This window comes from Mercenaria mercenaria, unplaced genomic scaffold (assembly GCF_021730395.1).
Source record: "Mercenaria mercenaria strain notata unplaced genomic scaffold, MADL_Memer_1 contig_645, whole genome shotgun sequence".
Classification (NCBI taxonomy): Eukaryota; Metazoa; Mollusca; class Bivalvia; order Venerida; family Veneridae; genus Mercenaria; species Mercenaria mercenaria.
In genome coordinates this window covers 18,445-36,115 of record NW_026463532.1, presented here as the reverse complement: position 1 = coordinate 36,115, position 17,671 = coordinate 18,445, and the positions used below count along the sequence as shown (strand labels likewise).

Genomic DNA, 17,671 nt, shown 5'->3' with positions numbered 1-17,671 from the left:
TGAACTGTCTGAATGTCATTTTATCGGGTTTCTCTGTTCAGCAGAAGTAACTGAATATTGGTAAAAATGTTTTGTGAAACTGTATTCTGTGAATGTATTTTAAGTTTTAAATGCATACAGAATGAGTATATGTTTTCTTTTAAGGTTGAAAAGCGCTAATGTTTTAGGGTAATAGATTAGCATTAGGTTGTACATGTAGGGTAATATATAAGGATAAAGTGGGACAAATGTGTATGTAAGCTTTTTTTTTTTATAGTCCTGTCTGTAAAAAGTATTGCATTTACACTGTTACTTTGGGGGTGCTACGATTATTATACAGGTTCTATAATTATTAATTAAGGTATTAAATACTGTTTTTTAGCTAGACTATTCGAAGAATAGGGGAGCTATCCTACACACCCCGGAGTCGGCGTTAGCGTGGGCGTCACACAAATGTTAAAGTTTGCGTACCACCCCAAATATTTCCAAAGTCCATTGAGATATTGCTTTCATATTTTGCATACTTGTTAACCATCTTGACCCCAGTCTGTAAAAAGGAGGAGGCAGCTCTATCAAGCATTTTGACTGAATTATGGCCCCTTTTCGACTTAGAATAAATGTTAAAGTTTGCATATCACCCCAAATATTTTCAGAGTCCATTGAGATATTACTTTCATATTTTGCATACTTGCTTACCATCATGACCCCAGTCTGTAAAAAGGAGGAGGCAACTATATCAAGCATTTTGAGTGAATTATGGCCCCTTTTTTACTTAAAATATGCTTATTGTAATGTTAAAGTTTTACTCATTGCTTATATTATACTATCAAGCACTGAGAATAGTCGAGCGCGCTGTCCACTGACAGCTGATGTTATAGAGAAACATTTGAATATATTTTTGTTATTCATGTAAATAAGTGTTTATTATGAGGCTTATTGAATGGGGTGTATTTTAATAAATAAATTGTTATTTTCAAACAGTATGACTCTGAAATATGGCTAATATGAAATAAAACATGTTCATGATAAAAAGTGATTTTCTGTTGATAATTCTCTCAAATGGTTGAAAAACATCTTTGTTTACATTCCAGACTGGTGACAACAGCAAGAATACTTTTTTAGCACAATCTTATTCATTCTTATTTTCAAAATGAAAGAAAAACATGACCATGGCAGTAATATCAAAGATTCAAGAATGTTTAGATGTAGGAAGTGTGCATAACTCACAGTTCCCGATAGTTTCTGTAAATTTTTGCTGTTTTATTTTTATGCCCCTGAAGGTGGGCATATTGACTTGCACTGTCCGTCCGTCCGTGTTAATTCTTGTCCGGGCTGCAACTCTGACATACATAAAGGGATTTTGAAATAACTTGGCATTAATAAATGTTCACCATAATGAGACATCGTGTCCGGGACAAGATCCAGACCCCTAGCTCCAAGGTCAAGGTCACATTTAGAGGCTAAAGGTTAACAGGTCTGTTTCGTGTCCGGTCCATAACTGCCATCATTCAAGGGAGTTTCAAATAACTTGGCATATCATTACTCATTTGAAATGATTTTATTTAATTAAACTTTTTTAAACAATAAAGATCAAACACACTTACCTTTCAACATTCTTTAATCTTGTCTTTTGATGACGTCAAGTTTCCCGGATCATCCGGGAGTCTCACGGCTTTTTTGTCCAAGAGCTGTCTGTAAGACAGCGCGTTCGACTTTTCTCAGTGCTTGACTCTGAATTGGAGCTTTGCCAGTAAAAAAAATCCAAGTTAAAAAGGGACATAACTCTGTCAAAATTCAAATCAGACTTACGAGAATTGTGTGTCCTGGTGTAGACTTTAATAGTAAATAACTATTTTGAGTTTTCAAGTCAAAGCTTTAATAGTAACAGAGATATTGACTTATCAAAAAATTTAAACAAAAAATTCTAAGTTAAAAAGGGACATTATTCTGTCAAAATTCAATCAGAGTTATGGGGATTGTTTCTCCTGGTGTAGATTTTGATAGTAAATAACTATTTTGAGTTTCAAGTCAAAAGCTTTAATAGTAACAGATATTTGACTTTATCTAAAATTTTAACAAAAAATTCTAAGTCAAAAAGGGGCATAATTCTGTCAAAATTCAAATCAGACTTATGGGGATTGTTTCTCCTGCTGTAGACTTTGATAGTAAATAACTTTTAAGTTTCAAGTCAATAGCTTTGATAGTAACAGAGATATTTGACTTTATCAAAATCTTTAACCAACGGTGATGCCAATGCCGGGGCGAGTACAGTAGCTCTACTTTTTCTTTGAAAAGTCAAGCTAAAAACTGACCGGTTTTAATTCTTGACGTAGGGTTATTTAGAGTTTGAGCCATATCTGAATTTTATTGAGCCAAAATTAGCATCTTGAGCATTTGGCTCAAAATTCCCATTTCAGTGTTAGCCCTGTATTATTATTTACGTTGCTGCATTGAACGATAGGATTGATCAAAACCAGACAGCGGTGCTGGTAGATGTGTTTTGGAGAAGGGAAAAAATTTTTTGCTAATTTCAACTTTTTAAGACTTTTAAGTTGGTTTTATGGGTAACAGTACTGATGTGTCAAATCATAGAATTCTAGGTTTGCTATGACACAGTTGCAGTAAAAAGGTGCCAAGTTACTGGAATATCAGTCTGATTACAGACACAGTTTCTAAATGAACGTACCAGTTCTACTTTTGAATGGAGGCAAGTCGGTTAGCTAACTAAATGACCAAGCAGCAAAATGGACAAGTGATGTATGATTTACTGTAACAATGTTGTAATGTATTTTATCAATGTGACTGGTAATAATGGCTTTACGACATCAAGTAATAGTGAGAACTTTATAATTTACCAAATTTCGTTAGTGCTTTTTTGGTTTGTTCTGCTTTAGATTTGTATATCCAATGTAATTTTCAGTGATAATGTGAAATCGTTTTAATTTCATGAGGACAAAATTTTGTGGTTTTGCATAAGTACAGCTACTTTGCCGTTGGAATATAAGTTTGTGAATTCTCATCTTTAAATTATAAGATAAGTTGGAATTTTACTGTTTTGTTGGGAGTAAATTTGTGCATTGACACAACTGCAAAAATTAGTGATTCCACAGTATATGCTCTTTTCATTGATAATGCTCGATGTTAAAATTGTTCATTTCGTTAATTTTAGGAAGGGAGACAACTCATGTTGCCTTAACTGGCTTTTTACTGTTACTGAGTGACTTCCCTTGAATTACCTCAATGATCCTAAGAAGTTCTCTGTGGGCACATCGAGTAAGCTAAAAAGTTGCAAATAAAATGAGAAAAATACAGTAAAAAATATGTTTGGTTAACTCTACTTATAGTCAGAACCATGAGTAAAAAAAGGTGGTCCGTTAATGAAATTTTGTAATAAACGAAAACAAAATTACATGAACCAAGACACTGAAATACCCCCCACCCCACTCCTAACTATAATTTAGGGATAATACACGTTGTGTGTATCAACGACTGCATTAAGCAGCTTGGAAGTACGTGACGGAGACCGATGGTCAAGGTCACAACGTATCCAAAGGGCTTCTGCAAACGTTTATACACAAAACAAACGTGTGCTGTTGCTATATTATTTCATAAAAAACACATGAAATGACGCTGTTAAAAAATGAAATGAATTGGGGGAGAAGCGAGTAAGTACAATGATTTTGAAGCAGTGCGTTTGGGTTGTTAACTGATGCAGCAAAAACATACTAGTCTAAGGATTAGATTGCGTTTTTTGTTGTTGTTGTTGTTTTTTTTTTGTTGTTTTTGCTACAAAAAAAGCATTTCAAAAATGTATATTAACAGCATGTGAATTGCCTTGATACATGGGCAGATTGAAGTGGTTTTTGTACAAAAATAAAAATATATCCAAGTCGCAGGCTATTTGGTGTGTCTGAAAATCGCTTCCAATGCTGCCAACAGAGAACATTAATTCGAAAACGATGTCATATTCAGTGCAGAAATTTAAAGATATTATTAATAAATTTATTTTGTGTACAATTAATGAAGAGCTGTCCCAAAGTGTTCTTGTTGATATTTAGGCAGCATTTAGTTGTTAGTACAAATGTTCCGACAGGGACACTGCACTGTGTTATGACATCATTTTAAGCTCGACTGTACGAAATATAAGGAGAGCTATCCTACTCACCCCGGCGTCGGCGTTGGCGTTTTTCCACGTCCCCACCTTGGTTAAAGTTTTTTAACACTTTCTCTTTTTTCAACTTATCTCTGTAATTACTTAAAAACTTGAAATACTTATTCCTCATCATCATCCACATCATCTGACATACCGGTAAGGGCCATAACTCTGTTACTAATATTTCATGAAGTATCCCCCCTTTTCACTTTGATTTTCAGGTTAAAGTTTTGATGCACTTTCACTCTATCAGACTGTTATTACTGAATGGAGTTGATTCAAACTTAAAATAGTTTAATGAATTATGCCCCTTTTTGCTTAGGGTATACTTCTATAGTGTTTTGATACATTTTATCTTTACCTCTCTTATTACATTAAGTTGATATTTTTGACATAGACTCAGGCTATTGCAATATCTTCATCCACAACTGGAGTCATTAAACACTCCAGTGACAGCTCTAGTTTCCTCAGATGTGCCTAGTTTCACTATCCAGCATCGAAATAGTCGAGCACGCTGTCTCCTGTGACAGCTCTTGTTTTTCGAGCTGTCGCATCATATTGTCGTGTTATCGCATTGTGTTGTAGTGCTGTCACGGTCGGCAGAACCTCATTAATATCGCACAATAGCCTCGTGTTGTCATAGTGTTGAGGTTGACTGTATTCAGGTAGTGCTGCACGTTCGGATCAATATTTTTACTACAATATAGAATTTACACCACTTACTACAAGTGATAGGTATTTTTATGGCTTTATGTTTTTTTTCACTTTCTTCTGTCTTTATAATATTATACTCTTTTTCCCTTTCTTTCAGGAATTTTGTTTTTATGATTTTTACCCTTATTTCATGAATCGTATGACAGTAGGAAGAATCAGTACAAATTTAGAATTCACATTGTTAATAGAGTTGTTCCATAAATATTTACTGAGTAAAAATCCTGGCCCAAATTTCATGAAAAAACTTAAGTTAAAAAAACTTAAGTTATTACTTAGTTAAGTCTGCTTTCCTTATTTGAGATATTGCTGAAGTTATTGTTATTTAATGTTGATTTTTCCTGTAACAATGTATCTAATAGTTAAAAGTATACCACGGTATTAGTATTTGTCAGCAGTACTTATTCAAGTCACGCAAATATGATATTTCTATTTAAGCACAATATAAGAAAATTAATCCTTACCATGCTAAATTACAATAATGAACTTATCTATCTTTCACTTTGGAGAGTACTATTAATTATGAAATGGGGTGCATACCAAAAAAGCTACTGGCTGAATGGCAGAGTGCAGATCATGATCAGCCTGCACGGATGTGCAGGCTGATCATTATCTACACTGATCGCAAAGGAAGAACCAATCGTGTCCAGTATGGTAAGGGTTAAATATTTCCTTCTAAAAGTAGAAGTCTTATTTCTATACTTCTTTTTCTTTAAAGTGACTGGCCTCCAGATCGTTCTACAACAAAAATATACTTTTAAGACATCTTGGAAAAAAAATGCTATATTTCTTATGAAGGCTTCAATACTTAATTACTGACAAACTTTATGTTATGGAAATACATGAGAATTTGCTTTTTTTACTACCTATTACGATGAAAATCGAAACGCGTTAGTGATTTAGAATTTTGAAAATATTTTAGAAACAAAAGCTCATACTCTAATGTTCATAATCAAAGAAGTATAAAATACATTTATAGCTCTTTGTCATAATATGCGAAAGAAAGGGCGTATAGAGGAAGTACACTTACTAAATATTTTAGATAACATATTCATATTTCTAAATACTTATTTTATTTACAGACAGTTTCTTGTGCGTAAATATTTCTTTTCTGTACATAGATATATGTAAGCATGATGTTTCATGTATTAAAAAGAAAGTAAATTTATGTGTTCGATGTAGAAAATGTAATGATTTCTAATTATTATAGATAATATATTCATATTCTGAAATATTACTTTTATTTGACAAATAATAAAGTATTATATAAATTTTCGACTTGTTCTGATTTTCACTTTAATATTATTAAAACTTCATTCAAGTACATCATTTAGCAAACCGCCTGCCTGTAAATGCATCAGATAATGACCAAAGCTGTTAATTATCGAGTTTTCCCCACTTGTTACTACAACAACAACAACCTGTGCCACTTTAGCGGTTTAGAGAGTTTGTAATGATGTAGCTCTTAGTTGTAAATAAACGCATGACCTATAATGTGGTAAAAATAAATGTATAATGTTCATGTGCTTATCTTTATGATATTTGTCCATGACTGAAGTGAACCACATTTTTCAAGCTAATTTTAAGACATTATATTTGAATTATCTAACATGTTTGGAGTTTAGATGCGAAGGAATTATATCGCGAGGAGCCCAAGTGATATAATAATACGCATCTGAACGACAAACAATGATTTTATTCAAGAGCAAATCACTAAATAAGATATATTATTTTGATTCTAACACGTTACCAAGGATTATAAAGTACAGCCTTGACGGCATAAATTGAATATTTGCCCGTTTTCAATCGGTTTCTTTTCCAGCGCGTCGCTATGCTGTTTGACGCTGTGACGTAATAATTGTGACGTCAGAACAATGAATTGTTTAAGAAATAATATATCTCATTTAGAGATTTGTCGCTGAATAAATCTTTGTTTGAAGTTAAGATGCGAAGGAATTATATCACGAGGGCGCAGCCCGAGTGATATAATAATACGCATCTGAACGACAATGATTTTATTCAAGAGCAAATAACTAAATGAGATATATTATTTCAATGCTAACACGTTACCAAGGACTTTAAAGTACATGCTTAACGGCATTCATTAAATTTTTGCCCATTTTCAGTTGGTTTCTTTCCCAGCGCGTCGCTATGCCGTTTGACACTATGACGTATAACTGTGATGTCAAAACAGTGAATTGTTGTATAATAATTCACTGTTTTCAGCTTTCTTTGTTTAACAAATAATCAAGGCCTTCGAGTGGTTTATCATCTGATTTATAACGGTTCAGAGTTCAGATGCGTTTGAATTGAACCACGAGGGCGTTAGCCTGAGTGGTTAAATTCTGAAGCATCTGAACAATGAACCGTGGTAAATTAGACAATAAATCATAAGAAGGCCTTGATTGTTTTCATTCTGACATGCTCATTGACATATATTAACAAATATTATGCTGGACTTCATTTACCCGAGGAGTATTGTATTGGACGTCATACGGCAATTTGACGTCGTAACTGACGTCATAATGCCCTCTTACCGGTCCGCGCGTCAACCGTTGTTTATCGCAGAATATACAGAGCTTGATTTCCTTCTTTGTTTAACTGGAAATCAAACAGAGTTATGTCAGAATTAACAGGAAAATGAATCGGATCGTGTTAGAATGTATAATAATTCACTGTTTTCAGCCTTCTTTGTTTAATAGGAAAATGAATCGGATCGTGTTAGAATTTCATTTCTATGCGCCGAATCCAGGTTTTATTTAAGAAATAATAGAGCTATATCTCATTTAGTGACTTGTCGCTGAATAAATCATTGTTTGGAGTTCAGATGCGAAGGTATTATATCACGAGGGCTATATACTGAGCCGGATGTAAACAACCCTAGCAGACGTCACACAAGACCCGCATGTTACGTTTCCCACCATTTTGTACATGGTGCACACGAGTGTTCAGGTCATTACATCTGCCGGGAACCAGTTAATAATTGTCATAAAATCAGCTTAACCTCGTTGTTTTGAACGCCTATTCCTTTTGGTTCGATTATACGCACCAGGCAGGCGATTACGGAGGTACAGGCCTGTACGTAAGCTGCCGTCTGCATAAACAAAGAAATGGCGGGAAACGTAATGTGCAAGCTCAACGTAACTTCTGCTACAGTAATTTTTTATCTGGCTCAATATAATAACTCCACACAAACTTGAAAACAGAGGATATTTTATATCATTTGAGTGTCTTTTCATCTTGAATTTATTAAACGTGTTGAATAAAATTATATAATTCGAGATTCTTATTGTATGTTTTTTATAAATTTAATGTAGGTTGTGGCCTGGCGGACAAGCAGCCTGAAGTAAGCGGCCAGGTGGTATGATGACCTGGCTTTCTCGGGTATTTATTGTAAAATAATGATGTAGAATTTATGATAAAGAAAACTGAATACAAACGTTAGGCCCATTAGTTAGGCCGTCAGATTTTTTTTTTTTTTCAGAATAATTAAAGAAATTATTTGATGTATCTCATAGGGCATAAACCAACATGACTTGATTTCTTTGTAGTAAGTCTACTCTGACAGGTTGCGTTCATGATTTAAACAAACTAGGTAGAGTATTACGCAATGTACATCCTATGCACTAAGGTTTAGGCCTTGAGCTTTTAGACTAGAAACTTTTTTAAAGTAGTTATATAATTTGGGGCTATGTAAATATAGTGAAATCCAGGACGGGACCAATTTTGACCACATGAGTACAATTTGAACAAACATGGCAAATTGGTAACTCGTCCGGGAAATTGATTCTTATCTAGTGCCTAAATGGTACTTCCTTTGCCAAAATATGACTCCTTTGAAGAGGAGAAATGGTACGACCGCTTACACATAGCTTGTAAGTATAAATATAAAACAATAAAAGAGGGTCATGATGACCCTGGATCGCTCAACAGAGTAATATGAGCTACATGTTTCAAATGTCAAACTGATCATTTTTAGAAACTTTTTGGAAGATTTTCCAATGTACAATCAAGTAACCCCTGGGGCGGGGCCAATTTTACCCCGGGGGTCATAATTTGAACAAAGTTTGTAGAAGTCTACTAGGCAATGTTACATATCAAATATCTAAGACCTAGGCCTTCTGGTTTATTTTTAGCAAATTTATGAAGATTTCCCTATGTACAATCAAGTAACCCCTGGGCCTGTGTCAATTTGACCCTGGGGGGTCAAGATTTGAACAAATTTTGTAGAGGTCCACTAGGCAATGCTACATGTCAAATATCTAAGATCTAGGCCTTCTGGTTTATTTTTAGAATTTTTTTGAAGATTTTCCTATGTAAAATCAAGTGACCATTGGGGCGGAGTCAATTTGATCCTGGGGGTCATGATTTGAACAAAGTTGGTAGAAGTCTACTAGGCAATGCTACATGTCAAATACCTAAGATCTAGGCCTTCTGGTTTATTTTTAGCAAATTTATGAAGATTTCCCTATGTACAATCAAGTAACCTACATTCTGACCAATTTTCATGAAGATCCATTCAAAAGTATGGCCTCTAGAGAGGTCACAAGGTTTTTCTATTTTTAGACCTAATGACCTAGTTTTTGACCGCAGCTGACCCAGTTTCGAAACTGATCTAGATATCATCAAGATGAACATTCAGACCAACTTTCATACAGATCCCATGAAAAATATGGCCTCTAGAAAGGTCACAAGGTTTTTGTATTATTTGACCTACTGACCTAGTTTTTGATGGCACATGACCAAGTTTCGAACTTGACCTAGATATCACCAAGGTGAACATTCTGACCAATTTTCATGAAGATCTTGTGAAAAATATGGCCTCTAGAGAGGTCACAAGGTTTTTCTATTTTTAGACCTACTGACCTAGTTTTTAACCACAGTTGACCCAGTTTCGAACTTGGCCTAGATATCATCAAGATGAACATTCAGACCAACCTTCATACAGTTCCCATGAAAAATATGGCCTCTAGAGAGGTCACAAGGTTTTTTTTATTATTTGACTACTGACCTAGTTACTGATAGCATGTAACCCAGTTTCGAACTTGACCTAGATATCATCAAGATGAACATTCTGACCGACTTTCATGAAGATCCATTCAAAAGTATGACCTCTAGAGAGGTCACAAGGTTTTTCTATTTTTAGACCTAATGACCTAGTTTTTGATCGCACGTGACCCAGTTTCGAACTTGACCTAGATATCATCAAGATGAACATTCAGACCAATTTTCATATAGATCCCATGAAAAATATGGCCTCTAGAGAGGTCACAAGGTTTTTCTATTTTTAGACCTACTGACCTAGTTTTTGACCGCACGTAACCTAGTTTCGAACCTGGCCTAGATATCATCAAGATAAACATTCTGACCAATTTTCATGAAGATCTTTTGAAAAATATGGCCTCTAGAGAGGTCACAAGGTTTTTCTATTTTTAGACCTACTGACCTAGTTTTTGACCGCAAGTGACCCAGTTTCGAACTTGACCTAGATATCATCAAGATGAACATTCTGACTAACTTTCAAAAAGATCCCATGAAAAATGTGACCTCTAGAGATGTCACAAGCAAAAGTTTACGCATGCACGGACGGACGACGGACGCTGCGCGTTCACAAAAGCTCACCTTGTCACATTGTGACAGGTGAGCTAATAAAAAAAGAAAACAATCTCGGACAACTGCATGAGGGAGTCGACGCTTTCGCTCAGTGGTTAATGCATTGGACTTCAAACCCGTGCGACCTGAGCTCGAATCCCGCCTCAGACACTTAGGTTTTTTTCATCATAAAATTCTATCCCCTTCAATTTCTGTTACGCTCTTTAAGTCGTAAGAGCTTACTGACTTTCAAATGAATTAATCTGTAGCTTTTACTTCGACGCTGCACTTCCTACTGCAAAATTTAATTTCATTAGAAGGTCAATGATTAATGCTCTATTACCATAGGGATAGCTCGGTTCAGGGCTGGTATTCATAAAGCTCCTAAGGGAAAATTTTCCTTAAGGGACTAACTAAGGGAAAAGTTTCAAAGTGATCTTGTGGACAATCGTCAAGATAATTGGAATGTCTTAACAATATTGTCACATACAGACCGGCATAGTAATGAAGATTATCAATAAATTTTATAAAGTCTACACTTTTCTTTTGTGCTGTTGTTCAGGAAATTTTACAAAGTTAAGGATTTTCCTAGTTTTCTCCTTAGGAGCTTTATGAATATGGGTCCAGGTCAACTTTATTAGAAATAAGATTTCGCGAAACCGTCTATCTTTTGAAGACATGAATATTGTCCCTGTACATATGAATATTGCCCTTGTACGTATGGATATTTAGTATTGCCCTTGTACGTATGAATATTGTCCTAGTACATAAGGAAATAGCCATTTGTCATATGAATATTCCCCTTGTATGTATGAATATTTAGTATTACCCTTGTACACATGAACATTGTCCTAGTACATAAGGAAATAGCCATTTTTCATATGAATATTGCCCCTGTACATGTGAATATTGCCCTTGTACGTATGAATATTTAGTATTGCCCTTGTACATATGAATATTGCCCCTGTACATGTGAATATTGCCCTTGTACGTATTAATATTGTCCTAGTACGTAAGGAAATAGCCTCTTTTCATATGAATATTGCCCTTGTTCAGACGAATATTACCCTTGCTGGATATGTGTAGATACAATAAGGAGTAACCAAATCCTTGGAAAGTGTTTAGTAATAACACAAGTCCAAATTCAGTGACATATTTTAATTATATTCATATATTTATGCAATTTCAATAAATTACTCACACAATTTTTATTTATTATTTATCAAAATATGTGTTACCCTGAGAACCTACACTAGGTCATGCATTAAAAAGTTAATGACATAAAAAATGAAATAAAATATTCAAGTATGGACATACACTTCATGAACTATAATTATAGGTTTAAGTTATTAGCTTTGTATCTGGAAATATGCATGAGTTCTTCAGCGGAAATACTGCATGACTCTAGGAGCACAATATTCTTCTGCTAAAGAACGAGTGCATATTTCCCGATACAAAGATAATAATCTTTTTATTACATAAGCATCTACACGTATAAATATAATGTAAATATCATAAATTTGTTCAACAGCCTGACAATACTGAACTAAACAGAAAAAAATAGTGCAACAACACACACTGAATTATGTCACGCTCTCGATATGAAATTCAGGCGTCAGTGCATGGAAAAATATTGACGTTTACGGTACCAGTGTAACTTAACGGGAAATAGAAACGAATATGTAATAATATTTATTATGAAACTGCTTTTGCACAGCTGTGATGAGATAAAACCAATTTGTACACTACCGACAAACCGAAAGAATTCAGTTTATCATAATCATAAGGCTTTTTCGTCAGACTGGTCAATACTTGCACTATTTGAAAGCTCAGGACTGGGTAGCCAAATTATACCTGTCTTCATTGCTTATAGTACCAGGATTATAATACTGGAGTCAAAGTAGAGCATATTTTCTAACTTTTATGTGATAAAAGATTTTGAATAAAAATGCCTTTAGTTATAGAACTCGTTGATTAAACAATATTATGCTCGCCAAGTGCTCGAATGCTATCATTCAACTTAACTCGTTCAATAACAACTACTGAAACTACACCCATTTAAATTGATACTATTTTTATCATTAATATAGACAAAGCAAATATAATGAGCAAACGATTTTCAACGTCAATAAAGCAATATCATAAAACGACAATCTTTTATTACAGTATATACAACAGAATGTATGAAATTATATAACTTTTTATTATTTACCTATAAAACTTCTGTCAAATATATTGCTTGTATTTCACAAGTTAATATGAACAGCCAGAAAAAAATCTGTATTGTACCTTTTGTATTGTATGTTGCCGCAGTACTTTCATTTAATATGCATGACCTGATAGTTAAACAAGAGGGCCAAGATGGCCCTAGGTCGCTCACCTGAGAAACACACTATAATACAACATGTCTGACCTAGTGATTTCACGGAAAAAAATATTCTGACCAATTATCATTAAAATTGGAGCAAAAACAAGTATTTTCTTTGATTTGACTTAGTAACCTAGTTTTTGACCCCAGATGACCCATATTCGAACTTTACCTAGATTTCAACAAGGCTATCATTCTAACCAAATTTCATGAAGATCAATTGAAAAATATAGCCTCTATCACACACACATTGAGGCCCACATGGAAGATTGGGCACACCCAAATGTGTAGCCTCTCAAAATAAAGTTGTTATTATTATTATTATTATTATACACGGGGGTTTTCTTTGATTTAACCTAGTGACCTACTTTTTGACCCCAGATGACCCATATTCAAATTCTACCTAGATTTCATCAAGGCAATCATTCTGACTTACTGTCAGGAAGATCAGTTGAAAAAAACCAGCCTCTATCGCATACACAAGGTATTTCTTTGATCTGACCTTGTGACCTAGTTTTGACCCCAGATGACCAATTTTTGAACTCAGCCTAGATTTCATCAAGGTTATCATTCTGACCAAAATTCATGAAGATTAATTGAAAAATACAGTTTCTAACGCATACACAATGTTTTTCTTTGATTTAACCTAGTGACCTAGTTTTTGACCCCAGATGACATGTTTTCAAACTTTGCTAAGATTTCATCAAGGTTATCATTCTGACCAAATTCCATGAAGATCAGTTGAAAAATACATCCTCTATCGCATACACAAGGTTTTTCTTTGATTTGACCTAGTGACCTAGTTTTTGACCTGAAATAATAGAGTTTCAAATTCTATAGATGCAAACAATTTCTGGAAACATTATAAAATAACAAGAGGACTATGATGGTCCTGAATCGATCACCTGTCCCCACATGACCCAGTTTTGAACTGAGTATGACATCGTTTTTTCTAGTATTTCACACAGTGACATAGTTTTTGAGCTCATGTGATCCAGTTTTGAACCTGACCTAGATATCATCAAGAAAAAAATTCTGACCACTTTTCATGAAGATCCATTGAAAAATATGGCCTCTAGAGAGGTCACAAGGTTTTTTATTATTTGACCTACTGACCTAGTTATTGATGACACGTGACCCAGTTTCGAACTTGACCTAGATATCATCAAGGTGAACATTCTGACCAATGAATTTTCATGAAGATCCATTCAAAAGTATGGCCTCTAGAGAGGTCACAAGGTTTTTCTATTTTTAGACCTACTGACCTAGTTTCTGACCACAGCTGACCCAGTTTCGAACTAGATGTCATCAAGATGAACATTCAAACCAACTTTCATACAGATCCCATGAAAAATATGACCTCTAGCGAGGTCACAAGGTTTTTGTATTATTTGAAGTATGGCTTCTAGAGAGAACACAAGGTTTTTCTATTTTTAGACATACTGACCTACTGAGTTTTGGATCGCACATGACCCAGTTTACAACTTGACCTAGATATCATCAAGATGAACATTCTGACCAATGAATTTTCATGAAGATCCATTCAAAAGTATGGCCTCTAGAGAGGTCACAAGGTTTTTCTATTTTTAGACCTACTGACCTAGTATCTGACCACAGCTGACCCAGTTTCGAACTTGACCTAGATATCATCAAGATGAACATTCAAACCAACTTTTATACAGATCCCGTGAAAAATATGGCCTCTAGAGTGGTCACAAGGTTTTTTTTAAATTTTTGACCTACTGACCTAGTTTTTGACGGCACATAACCCAGTTTCAAACTTGAGCCATATATCATCATGGTAAACATTCTGACAAACTTTCATAAAGATCCATTGAAAAGTATGGCCTCTAGAGAGGTCACAAGGTTTTCTATTTTTAGACCTTCTGACAGTTTTGGACCGCACGTGACCCAGTTTCGAACTTTACCTAGATATCATCAAGATGAACATTCTGACCAACTTTCATAAAGATCCCATGAAAAATGTGACCTCTAGAGTGGTCACAAGCAAAAGTTTACGCACAGGCGGACAGACGACAGAGGCTGCGCGATCACAAAAGCGCACCTTGTCACAAAGTGACATGTGAGTTAAAAATGTGGCCTTTAGAGATTCAATAATGTTTCCTACGAATCTGACCTAGGTTTATAATTCATATGATAGAGTATTTTTTTAAGGCTATCATTCTGACCAAGTTTCATTGCAACTGTGCCAAAGTTGTTGACGACAGATGAAGACGGGCACAGGACGATCACAAATGCTCACTTGAGCATTTTGTGCTCTCATGTGAGCAAATAACGTGTCACTGTAACAAGGTTACGATCAAAACAGCATTAAATTATTTTGTATTCTGTTCACAAGCAATCAACATAAACATAACTGGTAAAACTCAAAACAGTTCATATATAATACAAATTACATAAGGCGAACATACCATACATCTACCATAGTCTATCAAATACATATACACTTACTAATTGCTATAATTTAAAAAGGAAACATTATCTTGCTATAATAGACCTACATGTAATGCAATACTAGTATTTGTAAGCTTATGTTTATTATATAGTCCGTAGTCCCCTTTTCTTGCAATACCAACGTTTGTTGATGAAAAGATTGTTTCTCTTGCAACATCTATTCATTTAATATGTAGAAATAAGTGAAACTTTAGAAATATTTAAGTAGAGATAAAAAAAATTAGTCATTCCATTCATTAAGTAACTCCAATAGGCTAAATTCGCAGTTTTACGAGTAATTTAAGGGCCATAACCCAAGAGTGCATGAGGCAATTTGGCTGGTTATCGAACTTGGCCGAGATATTATGCCCACAAACATAGTCGCCAAGTTTGGTGAAGATCGGATGAAAACTGACTTAGAGGACGGACAAGGCTAAATCTGCAAAGTTCGAGTAATTCAACGGCCATAACCCAAGAGTGCATGGCGCGATTTTGCTGTTATCGAACTTGGCCGAGATATTATGGCAACAAACATTGTCACCAAGTTTGGATGAAAACTGTTTGACTTAAAGAGAGTGCTTTAGGACACCGACCGCCCACGACGGGTGTTCACATAATACGCCCCGCTTTTTCAGAGACGGGCGTATAAACAAGAGCTGTCCGTAAGACAGCGCGCTCGACTTTTCTCAGTGCTTGACTCTGAATTTGAGCTTTGCCAGTAAAACAAAAATCCAAGTTAAAAAGGAGCATAACTGTTAAAATTAAAATTATAGTTATGAGAATTGTGTCTCCTGGTGTAGACTTTGATAGTAAATAACTATTTTGAGTTTCAAGTCAAAAGCTTTAATAGTAACAGAGATATTTGACTTTATCAAAGTTAAAAAGGGGCATAAAAATTCTGTCAAAATTCAATTAAGTGTTATGGGGATTGTTTGTCCTGGTGTAGACTTTGATAGTAAATAAGTATTTTAAGTTTCAAAAATTTTAACAAAAAAATCTAAGTTAAAAGGGGCATACTTCTGTCGAAATTCAATCAGAGTTATGGGGATTGTTTCTCCTGGTGTAGACTTTGATGGTAAATAAGTATTTTAAGTTTCAAGGGCAAAAGCTTTAATAGTAACAGAGATATTTGACTTTATCAAAGTTAAAAAGGGGCATAAAAATTCTGTCAAAATTCAATTAAGTGTTATGGGGATTGTTTGTCCTGGTGTAGACTTTGATAGTAAATAAGTATTTTAAGTTTCAAGCCAATAGCTTTGATAGTAACAGAGATATTTGACTTTATCAAAAACTTCAACCAAAAATTCTAAGTTAAAAAGGGGCATTATTCCGTCAAAATTCAAATCAGATTTATGGGGATTATTTCTCCTATTGTAGACTTTGATAGTGAATGAGTATTTTAAGTTTCAAGTCAATAGCTTTGATAGTAACAGAGATATTTGACTTTATCAAAAACTTTAACCAACGGCGACGGCGACGCCGGGGCGAGTGTAATAGCTCTACATTTTCTTCGAAAAGTCGAGCTAAAAAGGGTTCACAGTTTCATTTTTTATCAAAATTATGAAAAGTCCGCTGAGAACTTTACAAGGTTTTCGTACAAATATGTTCTTCTTAGTATAATTTTATTAATATTAATGTCGTCTGCTAGAAACAAATAATTTTCTACAGAGACTACAAGCCATATCAGATAAGTAGGGATTTTCCCTTTAATAAGAAGACTTATGCATGAAAGTATTAAATATTGTAGTATAAGGCTAAGGACTATGCAAACAAATAGTGATTTTGGTGACAACATAAAAACAAGCCTCACAATATATTTTTTTTCTTAGAACAAAATGCATTTAATATTTAAACAATTCCATAAAAAAGATTGCAACTTCTTTGCCATGGTATGTCAAACACAACAAAATTCCTTTGCAACAGGGCCGTTACCATTGCAGGCATTTTAAAACTTTATATCTTAAAATAACACTTAAATATTGTTAACATTTAACATCAAAATGAAGCCAAATCAAACACTATTTCAAGTTGTCTTTTGACAGCGCGCGTGACTGTTTGAAAACCCTTCCAGTATATACTTACTTACATACAAAACTTGACTTATTAACTTTCCTTTAATATATATAAAATGAGCTCAAAGCGATATGTTTATACAAGTGAAAGTCCAACATTTCTTTACCAACTAATTTAAGTAAAACAGTATGATTTGTCCATGGTAATGAAAATTAATAATTCCAAGTAGTTTTTCTCACAGAATTTTGGGTATAATACCATTACAGTCCTGCAAAATTCTTTTTTCCAATTGCCAGAAACAAGCGGTCATGCCATGTATGTAATGATGGTTGTATTTATGCTGCCTAGCAACCGGAAATACATCTATGCTCTTGAAGTATAAAGGGAAATTGAACCTGAAA

The 17,671-nt window shown here is 34.4% G+C and overlaps 1 long non-coding RNA gene across 1 annotated transcript; it reads right to left on the bottom strand.

The window, feature by feature from the left end:
* Positions 1-11,578: 11,578 nt before the first annotated feature.
* Positions 11,579-16,118, bottom strand: LOC128554690 (uncharacterized). The gene is made up of 2 exons (XR_008369667.1): positions 13,266-16,118; positions 11,579-13,230 (listed from the first exon to the last, which is right to left on the bottom strand). It is a non-coding gene; the product is annotated as an uncharacterized LOC128554690 (long non-coding RNA).
* Positions 16,119-17,671: the final 1,553 nt, after the last annotated feature.